The following is a 15327-nucleotide window of genomic DNA, read 5'->3' as shown; positions in this document are numbered from 1 at the left end:
ATTACTAACTAACTAATTCAAATTTTTTTACATTTATCAAAAAAAACATCTTAAGAAACAAATACCCTTTCCTATTGATTTTAGCTCTAAAGCTTTTTGTTGCCTCAAACTCACTGACCTATATTGAACCATTCAATATATAGCACACCATTTTTTGGGGAGCGGATATATACTCCTAGAGTCTATGCCTCCATTTTTCTATGGTTCTCATTGACTGATAACTACACATCAAGTGCACCTTGATACTGGTAGCAACTGGTCGCGCACTCCCACACTCGCTTTTTTATTATAGGGCCAAGATGATACGATCGAAAATAATTCAAGCCCTATATCTGCACAACAAGATGTAACAGAACGTCCTTTCATTTCATTGATCAAAGCATATTTGTAATCACTCAATTCATAGTTTTGAACATGTCAATGGCAGGACTGACACGTCCAACAATCATACATATGTTGTCAACTCTCCGCTTCGATGGCGGTGGCTAGGTCAACCTAGGTGCTAGGTGAGGAGACCATCATACGCAGTGCCAGTTCCTAGAGGGCATCCGAGGAGGCCGGAGAGGCTTGCCTCAGGCAGGAGCCTAGAGACGTCGTCCCATGCCCGGCAACGCCAGCCACTGCATTTCCTCGCTTGACAACTCGGCATTCTTTAAACAGCCTGAAATAATTCGTAGTGTCATTAAAGACTGAAGTAAAGTTTGATTTAAAAGTTTCTTCAGTGCTATATTTACCACTGGTATGAGTAAACCTTAGCAATAAATTAATATGGTCGGTAAGATACATATGATTTTTCAGTAAGAATTCACCCTTCCAAAGCACGAAACTTGCAGATTGCCACCCATCTTCAGTCACACTTGAGACCAGAGAGACTGAAATTGAAGGCGCTGGAATAGACCTCATCTTCCTGGAGGTAAGAGTTATTCAAGAGCTCACTTGCAGGAAGTCTTTCATCTACAGGAGCTAGACAGATTTCTATGAAATTCTACTTGTGTTCCTGACTCTAAGTTATACCTACTGAAGTATTTTAGCAGTAAACATTATGTTAGCGTCAGACTTACATAGTTGCTTTCGAAGAGCAAAAAGTTTAACGCAGCTGTATTAGCAGGTCAAAAGTAACACCCGTTAACTCCATAATCCTAAATCTCAAGAAAAGACTCACCAAAAAAAGAAATAACATGTAATAAACTGTTACCAGGAGTCCAGCATCGAGGACATCGCCTTTTGAAGAACAAATGCCAAGTGTATGTGAGCTAAATATACTTATACAGATCTAGGGGATACGATGAGACTATGCTTCCAAGCACAGAAAGAAGTACATGATCGGCAATGGCACAAACAAATCTGCACATAGTAAATAATCTGATACAGTATAGACTATACACCAAGGGAAAGCGGAACAAAGCGATTCACAAAATGTACAAACTTTACTCTACAGACTCTGCAGGCTATAAAATCAGAACATATATATACTCAGGTGCAGATTCTTCAAAATAACTTCAATTGGTTGCACCTTTTCTCAGATCAAATACAAATAGTAGCTGCATTTGTGTAGAACAAAGAATGAAGCATTCATAGCTTAGCTGCCCTTTGCTTCAGTTAAACAATACGTGCTAGCTTGCTTGATGGTTGTGCCCAAAAAATCCAGAGTGAACAACTCTGAACCTGGCTCTAGCTAAAAGAACAAAATCATTGGCTTAGGTAAGCTTTACTCAGGTTGCTTGATAGTTGTGCCCCAAAAATTCAGTCAATAACTCTGAACCTGACTCTAGCTAAATTACAGACACTGTGACATGAGTAGCAACCTGAGTAAAGCTTACCTAAAAGAATAACATCACAGAGGCCTCTCACCAAGGACCCGGGAAGCATGCGTAAAACTGATGCTCCTTTCCATAGGAGAAATATAAGTGAACTGACAATCAACTATTCTAGTCATCCATGCTTATATATAGTATAAAAATATGGTGAGTTCAGAAATTAATCTTTTCTTTAAAACTAAACAAAGAAGGAAAAGAAACATACATGTGCGACCGATCGAATAGGGAAGACATGGCATAATTGTTGTATGCATGTACCCAGCAGTGGGCGTTTCAGGCACCCTGCAGGTAATTTTGTTGGACACTTATCCATTAACAGGAGCATCAACAATGGTACGGAGCAGGAACCGTGGCTATGAACAGACCTTGCAATGAATCTCGGTGGAGGCAGCGTCGAGCGCAGAGATTGTGCATGTGACCGCAGACGATGTGAGCACGGCCCAGTTGCAGTGATGCAGGGAGGATGCGAAGGGCAGCGGTGTGCTGCTGGATTGACAGAAGAGGCTGCGAATAGCACAGGGTTCAGCAAGGGGATTGGAATACCCAAGCAACTCATTGTATTGCCAGTGAAGCGTTCTAGTGCCGTAAAGTCTAATGCGCCTGCATTTTAACACAATGGTTGTTAGTACACGACTAAAATAAATTTTTAAACAAAGTAACCTGAGAGTGTATCCACAGTAAATAGAATAGGTATATTTTCACAGATCCGTAGCTGTCAGAAAAACACAATGTCACACACCTTTGACACTTTGCTTTTTCCATTGATGCAATAATGTCGCCAGACCATATAGTCGCCGATCTTCACTGTTCCATCAGGACTATTTATGAATATATTATCACACTTTAAGTCGCTATGTATATTCGTTGGCGCCGGACTCTAATGATATTCCAGCCCTGTCAATATCTGTATTGGCCATCGTCTCATAGCTTTCATACCCACTTTCTTGTGCTTCCTACAGAACCTGGTCATTGTTTCAAATTTCAGCAATCAAAATGTATTGAATAGAAGGGCGATAAGAGTGAAATCTATCTGTGGTTAACTTTCTAGATGCATTTAAGATGTGCGGCCAATCCCAATCTAATTTCCTTTGCACAAGAACAGACTCCGGTGTAGTTAATACGACACCAAATTAATAAGTACGTCAACTTGTAAACAAAATGGGTAATCCATAATAGAATCAGGCAAAGTATTACGAACGCTCCCCGGTAGGAAGAGACATATGAGTTGTGCTAAAGAAAAAGGGACATACTGCCTCGCATGCGAGATGTGCAGGGCTCTGTGATGATGTTAACTGTATTCTTGTTCTCACCAACCCATTAGGTGAACAACTCCTGAATGTTCTTGTCCCTCGGCGTCTTCAACAGCTGGATCTCCATACTCATTTGTTCTATCTTCTCTGAGGAACTCATGACAGAATCTTCAATCTATGTTTAGCTCCATGTCACCTCATCACCCTCCAGCATATCGAAGGTTTAATAGCTATTGGCACAATATACATTAAGGAACACGTGGTGAGCAATTTCCAGTCTTACATGGCCACTGATAAATTCCAACCCAAAAACGGAACTGAAATGTTTAAACTTGATTAAAAAAACTGGGGTTTATTATAGGCTATAGGTTTGAATTTGGAGTCTGGCAGGCATACTAATAATGCAGCAAAGCGAATCAGATGAGCAAAATTAAATACGTTTTCCATGAATTTGTTGAGGTTCACTAAAAGCATGAAATTCATCAGTGGATATTGTAGAATTCAAGCATGAAAGGTCGCACTTCATAGATGATTGGCTGAAAACAAACGTGTGAAATCACACTCTAGACAATGGTCAATGACACAGATACGTAGAAAAAACACCAGATAGTTCAATTGAAAGATACACTGTGTTGGCCACGGGCGCCTCATGGCTTGGCTCGGCTTGTTCGCCTCCTCCAGAAGCAGGAGGACCTCGCCCAGGCGGGCGTTGCTCCAGTACGCACCTATGCCCGGCTTGGGAGCCCGTGGCCTCGGCGGACCTAGGACGCTCAGGATCCACGACGGCGCTCCCGTACGCTCCTATGCCCGGGTTGGGAATCGGGAGCTCATGGCCTCGCTGGAGTTTCGTCCAGGCTGCGGGGGCACGCACACAGGGCCCATCTCCGTCGAGCACAACCAGTGCATCCGCTTGCGGTCCAGCGCGGCAACCCGCGTTGGTCCGGAGGCGGCGCTCCGGTGGCGGTCCGGCATTGGAGATCCAACGACCATGGCTTCCGCTTCCTGTGAAGGGGGGGAGAGAGAGGGATGTGAGAAATAGAACCAGAGGAAGGGAGGGAAGAAGGAGAGGAGGGCAGGGCGGCGCGTTGGTCCGGCGGCGGCGCTCCGATGGCCGGCCGGCGCGGGGCGGCGATCTGGCATGGAGGTCCAGGGCCATGGCTTCCGCTTCCTGCGAAGGAGAGAGAGAGGGGGATGTGAGAAATAGAACAAAAGGGAGGGGAAGGAAGAAGGAGAGGAGGGCATGGCGGCGCGTTGGTCCGGTAGCGGAGCTCCGGTGGGCGGCGGCGCGGGGCGGCAGGGAGGCACGGGCGCGAGCCGCCCGCGCGTGGAGGCGCTGGTTGCGGTCGGCGGCGGCGGACACGGGCAAATGCGGCAGGGTGTTTTTTGTCAAAACGGTTTTATCAGATCCACTTAAACAGGACTGCGGGTTTATTTCAAAGTAATATAGGGGCTCTTTCGCAAAAACACCGACGACGTACGACCAGAGGCGACCGCTGGTTTATTATTATATATATATAAATAGGGAAAGATTAGGGAAAGATTGAAACGTACGAAACCATCAGTGCGCTGCTGCATATGTTACCACCCACCCGCCCCGCTGTTAAGCCGACTCGTCGCTTCGTCCCTCTGCGATGCATGCTGCTATGTGCGGTCGCTCTCTCCGGTCAGCTCCATCCACGACGCGGACCCTTTTTTCAAACCTATTCGAAATCTGACTCTGTTTGAATTTTTTTCGAGATCTGACTTTTGAATTCGTTGTACAGTCGTGCGTGCGTGCGTGCGTATGTACGTAACGTACTGCCGCTGCTTGATGATTCTCGTTGCGTGGTCGTTGACACCCGGCCATCCGTCTACGTCTATCACCGGACAGTTGTGCAGGTGGTTATTCTGGTGGCTGTTTCTTGTGCGCTCGAGATTTCTACCGTGCCAAAATGGTGCACAAGTGCGCGCAGGTAGCTGGGGAGGTTGGTGCACAATTGTATCTCAAGTTCACAATAACCGAATAGATTCTTTCGCCCTAGAATGCACCGTGGACAATAAAGGAAGTTCCCCAATTTCCCATTCGAGCCAGTAGCGACGTACTATCATAAGTATCATTGCATGTCAACAATGAGCAAGTTCAGTGAGACAGACAGCATGTGCCAACCTAACTTCATCATCCGACAATCCATGAAGACGAGCCGAATATCTCGGCATATCACGTGGATGGTTTCCCTGTATAATTCCTGTCCAGGTGCTGAGCCCTACAGTATCCAGCGTTATCCTCAGACCAAAAAAGTTATATCCCTCTTGCCCTCTTTGTTTCGCACCAATCAATCAGCCGGACCGTACATATGCAAAACAGTGAAACCACCGCACTCCGTCAACGGAATCATAATGCTCTTCTGTCGGCTAGCTGAAAACAACCATAAATAAACTCGATCGATCAGCCTGCACTGTTTGGGGTTGACGCGCGTAACAAAAAATCACCTCGTGGTTGGGCAAGGAGCCGATCGATCGATGGAGTTTATTCGTTAGGTGAGATGCCAAGCTAAGACGTTAATTAGGAGTGTCGTGTCGTGACACCAAGCTAAATGAAACAGTCTAAGTAGGACAGAACAACGACTTTATTAGCAAACAAAACAAACTTGGATTGCAGGCTCGTCGCTGTCGTAGACTTTCATTCGATTGAAGATGTACTCCCTCCGTTCGGAAATACTCGTCGTAAAAATGAATACAAATGAATATATTTAAAACTAAAATACATTTAGATACATTCATTTTTTGAACAAGTATTTTCGGACAAAAGAAGTATTTTCTTTTGACAGAAGCGTAAGAAAAGCGGGCAGAGTTCTTCACGGCATGCATACTTGCAAAAGCTATTCCTGTAAAACCCTAGATAGACTTCAAGGTATCCACACGCGCGATGATCGATCTGACGACGCCGCCACCGCGGAGAAGGAAGCCAATCGGAACTCCAAGCAGGTCGTCTCTCCTTTATACAGTACGAGTCAGACAGCCAGAGCCGGAGCTCACAAGTTTAGTGCCAAAAGTGGGTTAATGTATAAAGAACTATTAGCATGGAAATGAATGCATTCCGCACTAATAATGGTCCCTTAAGTGGTTGTTATAGCCTTGTCTAGTTGGTGCACGAGTAACATGGCGGCGCCGTTCCTAGTGTGCTTGCTTTACACGGAGATTAGTTGCTTTCCGGCGGCGAAAATCGTACTCGCCCGGCCGGGCGTGGTGTACCATGACCGTGATGGGAGGACGTGAGGATCATGCAAGGGTTGTAAAAGTTGAGGCTAAAGCGTATGCAATTAAGCAGGAACGCGTGCGTGTTATATAAGAGCAGAAGATTAGAGAGAAGGTTAGACGGTTAGGGCTGTGGATTGATCTACAAGGAAACTAGCTAAATCGAATCAGATCTCAACAGCCCTGACCTATCCTAACACGGTTACAACAAACACACGCACACAATCTATAGCTATATACGGTTTATAGATACACCGTATTATACAATGCTTGACACTACCCCTTAATCACAACTTATGTAAGTTGATATTGTGTTGAAAAGCTGCCAGCTGCCTCAAAGAAAGGGGTTTAGTAAACCCATCTGCAACCTGATCACCCGTAGGGACAAACCGAACATTCAACAGTTTATTGGCCACCCGTTCTCGAACAAAGTGATAGTCTATCTCTATATGCTTTGTTTGAGCATGTAAAATAGGATTAGCAGTCAAATATGTAGCACCAAGGTTATCACACCAAAGTGATGTAGCTCGAGGATGATGAAGACCCAATTCTGTCAACATATTCTGCACCTAAATAATCTCAGCAGTTGCATTAGATAAGGCTTTATACTCAGCCTCCATGCTTGATCTGGATACAGTAGCTTGCTTACAAGCACTCCAGAAAACTAGATTACTTCCAAGAAATACTGCAAAACCTCCTGTAGACCTTCTGTCATCAGGACAACCTGCCCAGTCAGCATCAGAAAAAGCACTGACAAGCATGGAGTCAGACTTGCAAAGTTTAAGTCCAAGACCCTGCGTTCCTTGAAGATATCTAAGAATCCTTTTGACTGCAGTCCAATGAACAGAAGTGGGAGCGTGTAAGAACTGATAGACCTTATTAACTGCATAAGAAATATCTGGCCGAGTAAAAGTAAGGTACTTTAGCGCTCCCACAACACTCCTGTACCGAGTAGAGTCATCTTGTGCAAGTAGTTCCCCATCATGAAGAGACAACTTTTCAGAGAGAGACAAAGGTGTAGGCAAAGATTTGCAACCTGTCATCCCAATGCGCTGAAGGATTTGTTGAACATATTTCTCTTGTGACAACAGAATACCACTTGCAACCGGCTTCACCTCAATTCCAAGAAAAAAATGTAGACGCCCTAAATCCTTGAGCGCAAAATCCATACATAAGTCCTTGAGAAGGGACTCAATTGCTGCAGGAGAGGAACTTGTAACAACAATATCATCAACATGGATAAGCATAAAGATGATGATTACATGCCGACGATAAAAGAACAATGAGGTATCTCCTTTTGACGCAATAAACCCAAGAGACTGTAACTTGAAATACAAATGAGAGTACCAAGCTCGGGGTGCATGTTTCAAACCATATAGGGCCTTATCAAGCTTGCAAACATGATGTGGTGAGCTTGAATTAACATACCCAGGGGGTTGCCTCATAAAGACTTCATTTTCCAGAACACCATGCAAAAACGCGTTCTTTACATCTAGTTGTCGAATGCACCAATTTCTAGAGACTTCAACTGAGAGGATTAACCTAATGGTGGCAGCCTTCACTACAGGACTGAAAGTATCTTCATAGTCAAGTCCATGCCTTTGTTTGAAACCTTTGGCAACCAAACGAGCCTTGTACCTGTCAATGGTGCCATCAGACTTTCTCTTTATTTTGTACACCCATTTGCAGTCAATCACATTGCTACCCCTGACTGGTGGAACCAAATGCCAGCTTTTGTTGTCCATGAGAGCCAGGTATTCCTCATCCAAGCTTCACGTACATTCTTTGGTTCACCTATGGCATAAAAATACCCCCAACAAACACAGCCATCTTTATAAACTTTGGGTTTAATAATACCACTTTGTGACCTGGTTTGCAGACGCACGGGGGGAGGCAGAGCCGGTTGTGCGGCTTGAAGTTGCAGTCGATTTTGGGAAGCGGAGATGGCAGAGTCGGACGCAGCCTCAGAAGATCCAGACCCGACCACAGCAGATCCCGAGGCGAACTCCTGTGGCGAGCCAGCGAGATCCAGCGCAACCGCCCGTGGGAAACTTCCACTTGGCAGATCCTGACTGGCCGCTGGAGACTGCAACGACGGGAGCACGCCTGAGCCCGCACGCACCGCATCAGGACCGCCACGTGGGTCGTCCTAAGCCACAGAAGTAGGCCGACCAGGGGCATGTGAGGGTGGCCCGCTTGTCCTCGGCGGAGATGACGACCGACCGGGGGACAACGCGACAGAGGGCCTGCCTGGCCGCCCGCCTGACGCGTCTGGCGACGCTGATCCCGCGGTAGATTGCGCTGCCGCTGCGTCAGGAACCGATCCCGAGGAGATACTCCCTCATGTTGACACACGAACACGTCACGTGTACCCTCAACGCCGGGGGTGATGCACCGCAGCTCACGTCGAAGGAGGCCTGACCGACAATGCGATACACAAGACAGTCGGCGGGCGCTTTTGCAGACCCGAAACCTCGCGCACCCGGGAGGGACCCCGTCAGGGATTGCGGCGGCTATGGGTTGCCCTAGGTCGATTCGCTCGCCCCTAGAACCTCGGGATTCGCAGCTCTCAAACTCGAGGAACAGCGAAGAACGAGAGAGAAAAACGGTGGGGGGATAAAACGTAGATGAAAAAGTAGTATATTGATTTGTTCAATTGTGTGTTGTTTCAATCGGCTGTCACCCCCAACATATATAAGAGGCGGCTGGACTTCCCGTACAAGCAAAGGATTCATCTAGGCTTTCCTTACAAGAAAATTACATCAATTCACGTCCAAAACCCTAGTCAAATTCGAATTGGTTTTATCCGAACTTTCCAAAACTGTTCGGTTTAAACTGGTCGTATCTTGCGGGTCTTTTTTGTGGTGGCAAACAATCTTGGATGGAAACGAGCCCAAAAGCAATCTTGACCGTTTCGACGAGACAAGAAACTTTCATGTTGAACGTTTTATTATCAGAGGTCGTCTTGAGGGTCAAATCGGTCGCGCAAAACAGGCTATTCCCTCGCGCTACTCATCAGACATGTGTCTGGTGGGGCGCGCCATATCTCGCCTCGTGATAGGCGGCACTCCGATTGCTCTAACTTTTGCATACGACCTCAGATTGGGATGATATTTATATCAAAATCGATCGTTTTGACGAGACGCACAACTTCCGTGTAGAATACTTTTCCATCCTAGATTATCGAAATAACCTTTTGAGCCCATCTTCAACTTCTCGTGGGATTGACTATCACAGCCTCCACCCCGGCAAGCTTTCCACCCGGGCAAGCTTTCCACACCGGCAAGGTTTCTACCCGGCAAGCTTTCACATCGGCAAGGTTTTACCCTGGCAAGGTTTCTACCTCGGCAAGGGTTCCTCCTCGGCAAGGTTTCTTCCCCGGCAAGATTTCTCCCCCGACAAGATTTTCATTCAGCCGGCAAAGTTTTCATCCCGGCAAGGTTTTTACCACGGCAAGGTTTCTACTCCGGCAAGCCTCTACCCCAGCAAGGTTTCCACCCGGGCAAGGTTTTCATTCAGCCGGCAAAGGCCAAATAACTCACACAACCCATCAGACACTTCCTAGGTGGGTGTCTGGTCCCTCGCGTCACTTTTTCACTCAGGGCCAGCCCGTGAAGTGTTGCCTCTAACTTTTGCATACGAACCCGGATTCTTGACCATGCCAAAATCTGGTGTCAACACATGCCCCCCTGTTTTTCGGCAAAGCTTGTGTGCCGAAAAATAACTTGTACTGTGTTTGTTCTAAGGACGATGTCAACACTCCACCGGCCATTTATTTTTCTTAGAGCGATAATTATGTATCGGCCATTGCCTATTTAGGCTTCTTGCCACACACTCGGGTGGTATTTCTTCAAGTATTTTCCATTGAGAGCTCGAGGTAACAATGCCCCTTGTATGGATTCCACCAAATATGAATTTCCGAGAACTATTCTTGTGATCCTAAAAAGACCTTCCCAACTTGGAGACCACTTCCCAAATTTTCTATCTTTTGAACCAATCGGTAGAATCACTTTTCCACATGAGATCGCCAACTTGAAAATTCTTCAACTTGACTTTCTTATTCTAAGCTCTTGCCACCCTCAACTTGTCTCTCTCTATGGCCTTCAAAGCAGCCAAACGTTTATCGGCAACTTCGTCAATGTTGTCCATCATTAAGTTATAAAAGTCCACCGTCGATAAATCATTTTGCTTGGCTATTCTTAAAGCATTCAAATTTACTTCCACCGGTAAAACAACCTCTTGACCATATACTAGCTCATATGGAGTCACCTTCGTAGCACCATGCCTTGAGATCCTATGTGCCCACAAAGCCTCAGACAGCAACTCATGCCATCTCCTTGGATTATCCTCAATCTTCTTCTTGATGAGTTTGATTAAAATTTATTGCTAGATTCAGCTTGTCCATTGGCTTGAGCATAATATGGAGAGGAATTGAGCAACTTTATGTTATAAGATTCGGCAAATTCTCTGACTTGGTGTGACATAAAAGATGAGCCTTGATCTGTAGTCAACGTTTGAGGAATACCGAATCTATGAATAATATGCTCGGCTATGAATTTAATTACCTCCGAATGTGTCATGTTCTTGAGAGGTACTGCTTCAGACCATTTAGTGAAATAATCGGTTGCCACCAATATGAACCGATGCCCCTTTGAGGAGACAGATGAATTTGTCCAATAAAGTCTAAACCTCATCCTCTGAAAGGCCACGGCTTGATAATGGGATGTAACATAGCAGCAGGAGCCAACTAAATATCACCAAATTTTTGACAAGCTTCACATCCTTTGTAATATCTGAAGCAATCATTAATCATAGTCGGCCAATAAAATCCAGCACGTCGTAGCAACCATTTCATCTTGGGAGCCGACTGATGAGTGCCACAAATACCTTCATGGACCTCCCCCATAGCAACTCTCGCTTGGTCCTCGTCCAAGCAGTTTAGAAGAACATCATCAACCGTTCGGCGATAGAGACCATCATCTCTCATTGTGTATTTAAAAGCCATATGCCGAACAGCCCTGTCCACCCTTCTACTAGGATCACACAAATAGTCAACAATGGGTTTTCTCCAGTCTTGATTTTCTCCTGTATTGAATATTTCATCAGTGACCAAAACGGTGGGCTCCGGTTCATCCTCCCCTATGTTGGCAAGACTAGACATCGGCTTTTCAGAAATATGAGACATGTCACGATCAACGTGATAGCCGGATGCTTGTTGTGCCAACTCATTTGCTTTCCAATTGTCATGTCTAGATATATGAGCAATGCTAAAATAATCCAAACTAGAAATTATATCTAGACATTTATCAAGGTAAACATTAAGCGATTCATCAAAACATTGAAAGACTTCGAATATTTGTTGCACTACTAATAACAAATCACCATAAGCCTCAATATGTGTAACACCTATAGCAAGTAACATCTTTAGGCCGAATAATAATGCCTCATATTCGGCCTGATTGTTTGTACAAAAATATTCTAAGCGGCATGAGGCTTCAAAAACAGCACCATGAGGAGATATGTAAACAATACCAACACCTTGGCCATTGCTACAAACCGAACCATCAAAATATAATCTCCACGGTACTAGTGAGACAAGGTTTATATCAGCATCATGCTTGTCATCAATCCGATGTTCAACAATAAAATTAGCAATGATTCGGCCTTTCATGGATTTTAGAGATTCATAAGCCAAATCATATTCAATCAAAGCATAAGTCCATTTGCCAATTCTACCACTGAGAATTGGTCCATGCAACATGTATTTAATGACATCAGTCTCATAGGCTACTATGCAAGCACTCGGCACTAAATAATGTCTCAATTTTGTGTAAGCATAATATAAACATAGACATAATTTTTTAATAAATGTATACCTTGTCTCGGCGTCCAATAAGCGGCGGCTCAAATAAGTGATGGCATGCTCTTTTCCTTCGGTTTCTTGAGTCAGAACAACACCAAGAACTCCTTCCTCTGCTGCAATGTAAAGCCTGAAGGGCTCCCTATGCTTGGGTGCTTTCATCACCGGAGGAGTGCACAAATAATTCTTGATCATATCAAATGCTTCTTGCTGTTTTGCTCCCCAAGTGAAATCAGCATCATTCTTTAATCGAAGGATAGGAGTAAACGCATCAACCTTCCCCGACAGAATAGCTATGAACCTCCTCAAGTAATTGACCTTGCCAAGGAACTTTTGCATATCTCTCTTGCATGTTGGAGCCTCTACTTTCTGTATGGCCTCTATCTTTTTGGGATCAATCTCTATGCCATCTTCATGGATAATGAAACCCAAAAACTTGCTAGCCGATACGCCGAATGCACACTTCAAAGGATTCATTTTTAGTCCATACTTTCTCATTCTTTCAAAGGCTAAATGCAAATCGGCCAAGTGAGACTCAAAAGCATCCGATTTGAAAACAATATCATCAATATAAACCTCAAGTATGACACCGAGTAAATCATGAAAAATCAAATTCATAGCCCTTTGATATGTGGCGCCAGCATTTTTTAATCCGAATGTCATCACTGTCCACTCGAATAAACCAAAAAAACCAAGGCAACGAAAAGCTGTCTTGGACATGCCCTCTTTGGCCATAAAAATTTGATTGTATCCGGCATTACCATCTAAAAAGCTAATAACCTTATGTTCAGAGGCATCATTAATAAGCATATCGGCTATTGGCATGGGATGCTCATCTTTGGGTGTAGCCCTATTCAAATCTCTGAAGTCAATGCACACCCTCAACTTGCCGGATCCTTTCTTCTCCACTGGGACAATGTTAGAAATCCACTCGGCATACCTGCAAGGCCTAATAAAATTAGCTTTAAGCAAATGACCGATCTCTTCCTTGATCCAGGCATACTTTTTGGATTAAACTTTCTGGCCGATTGTTTGTATGGTCTAAAACCGGCCTTTATAGGTAACCGATGCTCCACTAGCTGTCGGCTTAAACCTGGCATCTCATGATATTCCCATGCAAAGCAACAAACATATTCTTTCAACGGCTCGATCAACTTAGTCTTATGATCGGCTCTTAAATTTTCGTTTACAAATGTCGTCCTAAAAATTGAACAATCTCCTATATCTATCTCTTCTAATGGATCGACCGATGTAAAACCTTGTCCTAATTTATCCATATCATCCAGTGGCGGATCCAGGATTTGAAGTTAGCCGGGGCGGACATTTAAAGAAAATAAAAAATCAAAGCCATGATGTAATCAACACAATAAATTCGCCAATTGGTCAGCAATCGAACAAGACAATCAACGGAAATTATTTTAAGTAGTTTCATTTATTCTAAAGAACTACGACTCCCGTTGATTGAATCTTCCCTTCTTTATCCCAAAAATATCCAACCATCGAGTCCACTAGGTACTTATAACGTGTAAAGAAATTCATATTGACATAAATCTTAACATGATATGACACTTGTTCGGATAAAAGATAAGGAACGAAGATTGGGGGAGAAAAGAACATGCTGCTTGCTTCCCTCCGTTGAAGGCTCGCTTGCAGTTTTGAGCGGGGCGCACGACTATGGCACTGGTGATGTTGTCGCCTCCCATGCGAACAACGCGTTGAGGCACCATCGGTTCTGACCCGGGCAGCTCTGCGGCGAGGCCAGCCGGCGGTGGAGGGCTAGATCCCTGTTTTCTCGATCGATCATGATTGGGGAGGTTAGACGAATTGAGAACATAAGGCTCAAGGGTGTGCACAGTTAGTGGGCTCCTTTTTAACTGGGCCTTTACTATCTGTGACTCATTAGCTGGCCCATTTCCTATGCGAATTGTTATCTCTCATCGTCTTCTTTCTCGACTGAACTTAGGACGGAAACAAAACGGTTGGAACAGAGAGCTCTATCCCATGGCGGCCACGGGCCAAATTAGCAGGGGAGGTACCCTAAGTCACAAAATTTTACTCGGGGCGGCCGCCCCTACACGACCCCACACTGGCGCCGCCCCTGATATCATCTAACTCTTCTATGGACTCATACATATCGTTCTCATTGGACCGATATTCTACAAGTCGCTTTTGTAACCACTCTAAGTTAGGATCCATTTAAACATATCATATCTTGGAGCCGATTGCATTCAGTCGGCTTTAAAGAGACGTGCACGAAACCATTCTTGGTCGTGCTGAGAAAATCGAACTCTCACAAGTCACGTCCCGTCAAGCAAGTAGCATTTGGGTGTTGCCAATCCACCGACGCCTCAGCCAAAGCACTGGCCGAGTTATCCGCATGAATGACTTCCACTTCATCATCAACCCACTGGATCAAAAATTGGTGCATAGTAGATGGCACGCATTGGTTTACATGAACCCAATCACGGCCTAATATCACATTGTAGTTACCTTGCACTTCGGCAACAAAGAATGCGGTAGCCAAAGTTTTACTTCCCACTGTGAGCTCCACATACATCACACCTTTGGCTTTAGTTTTCTCTTTGCCTTCAAATCCATTGAGCACCATGTTGGTCTTTATCAACTCTTCATCATGCAGCCCCAATTTTCTGAAGACCGAATACAACATAAGATTCACCACAGCACCACCATCAACAAGCATCTGAGTGAGCGGTGATCCATTGATATGACCTCTGAGATATAACGGTTTCAGATGCGTTACTGGGTCTTTTGGCTTCTCAAATATTGCGTTTTTAGGGCCAAAATCCAGCTGGGCCACTTCCCCTTCCTCATCTACAGCATGAAACTCGACAGGTAAGTAATATACCATATTGATATCCATACCTTCATGAACCGGCGTCGACTCATAGTCCAACATATCATACTCTTCGTCAAGTGCATCCACCGATTCTGAAATCGGTTCGAGTGAAGAAGTAAGAAGTGTCGCAGACGATGTAATAACTGTCGCATCGTCCTCCTTTGGTGGCGCAGGTGCTGCCGCGATAGGTGTAGAAGCCACTGTATCTTGTGTTTGTTTAGGCCTCCACAGTTGCTTTGCAGGTAACATGGGCCGAGTGTCATTGAAGAACTTATCCCTTTGCTTCTCGGCCTCTTGTTCTTTCATCTC

The 15327-nt window shown here is 44.9% G+C and overlaps 1 long non-coding RNA gene across 8 annotated transcripts; it reads right to left on the bottom strand.

Annotated features, from left to right (window-relative positions):
* Window positions 1–347: 347 nt before the first annotated feature.
* Window positions 348–4455, bottom strand: LOC125519423. 8 transcript variants are annotated; one of them, XR_007288241.1, is made up of 8 exons: window positions 3694–4455; window positions 3068–3297; window positions 2557–2779; window positions 2183–2417; window positions 2023–2099; window positions 1062–1344; window positions 735–907; window positions 348–661 (listed from the first exon to the last, which is right to left on the bottom strand). It is a non-coding gene; the product is annotated as an uncharacterized LOC125519423 (long non-coding RNA). The 8 variants fall into 8 exon arrangements; XR_007288239.1 differs by having other exon boundaries at window positions 810–1096; window positions 1196–1344; XR_007288238.1 differs by having other exon boundaries at window positions 810–963; window positions 3694–4454.
* Window positions 4456–15327: the final 10872 nt, after the last annotated feature.

This window comes from Triticum urartu, chromosome 7 (genome assembly GCF_003073215.2).
Source record: "Triticum urartu cultivar G1812 chromosome 7, Tu2.1, whole genome shotgun sequence".
NCBI classification, from domain to species: domain Eukaryota; kingdom Viridiplantae; phylum Streptophyta; class Magnoliopsida; order Poales; family Poaceae; genus Triticum; species Triticum urartu.
The sequence above is the reverse complement of the archived record's forward strand: the minus strand, read 5'-3'. Positions and strand labels throughout refer to the sequence as shown.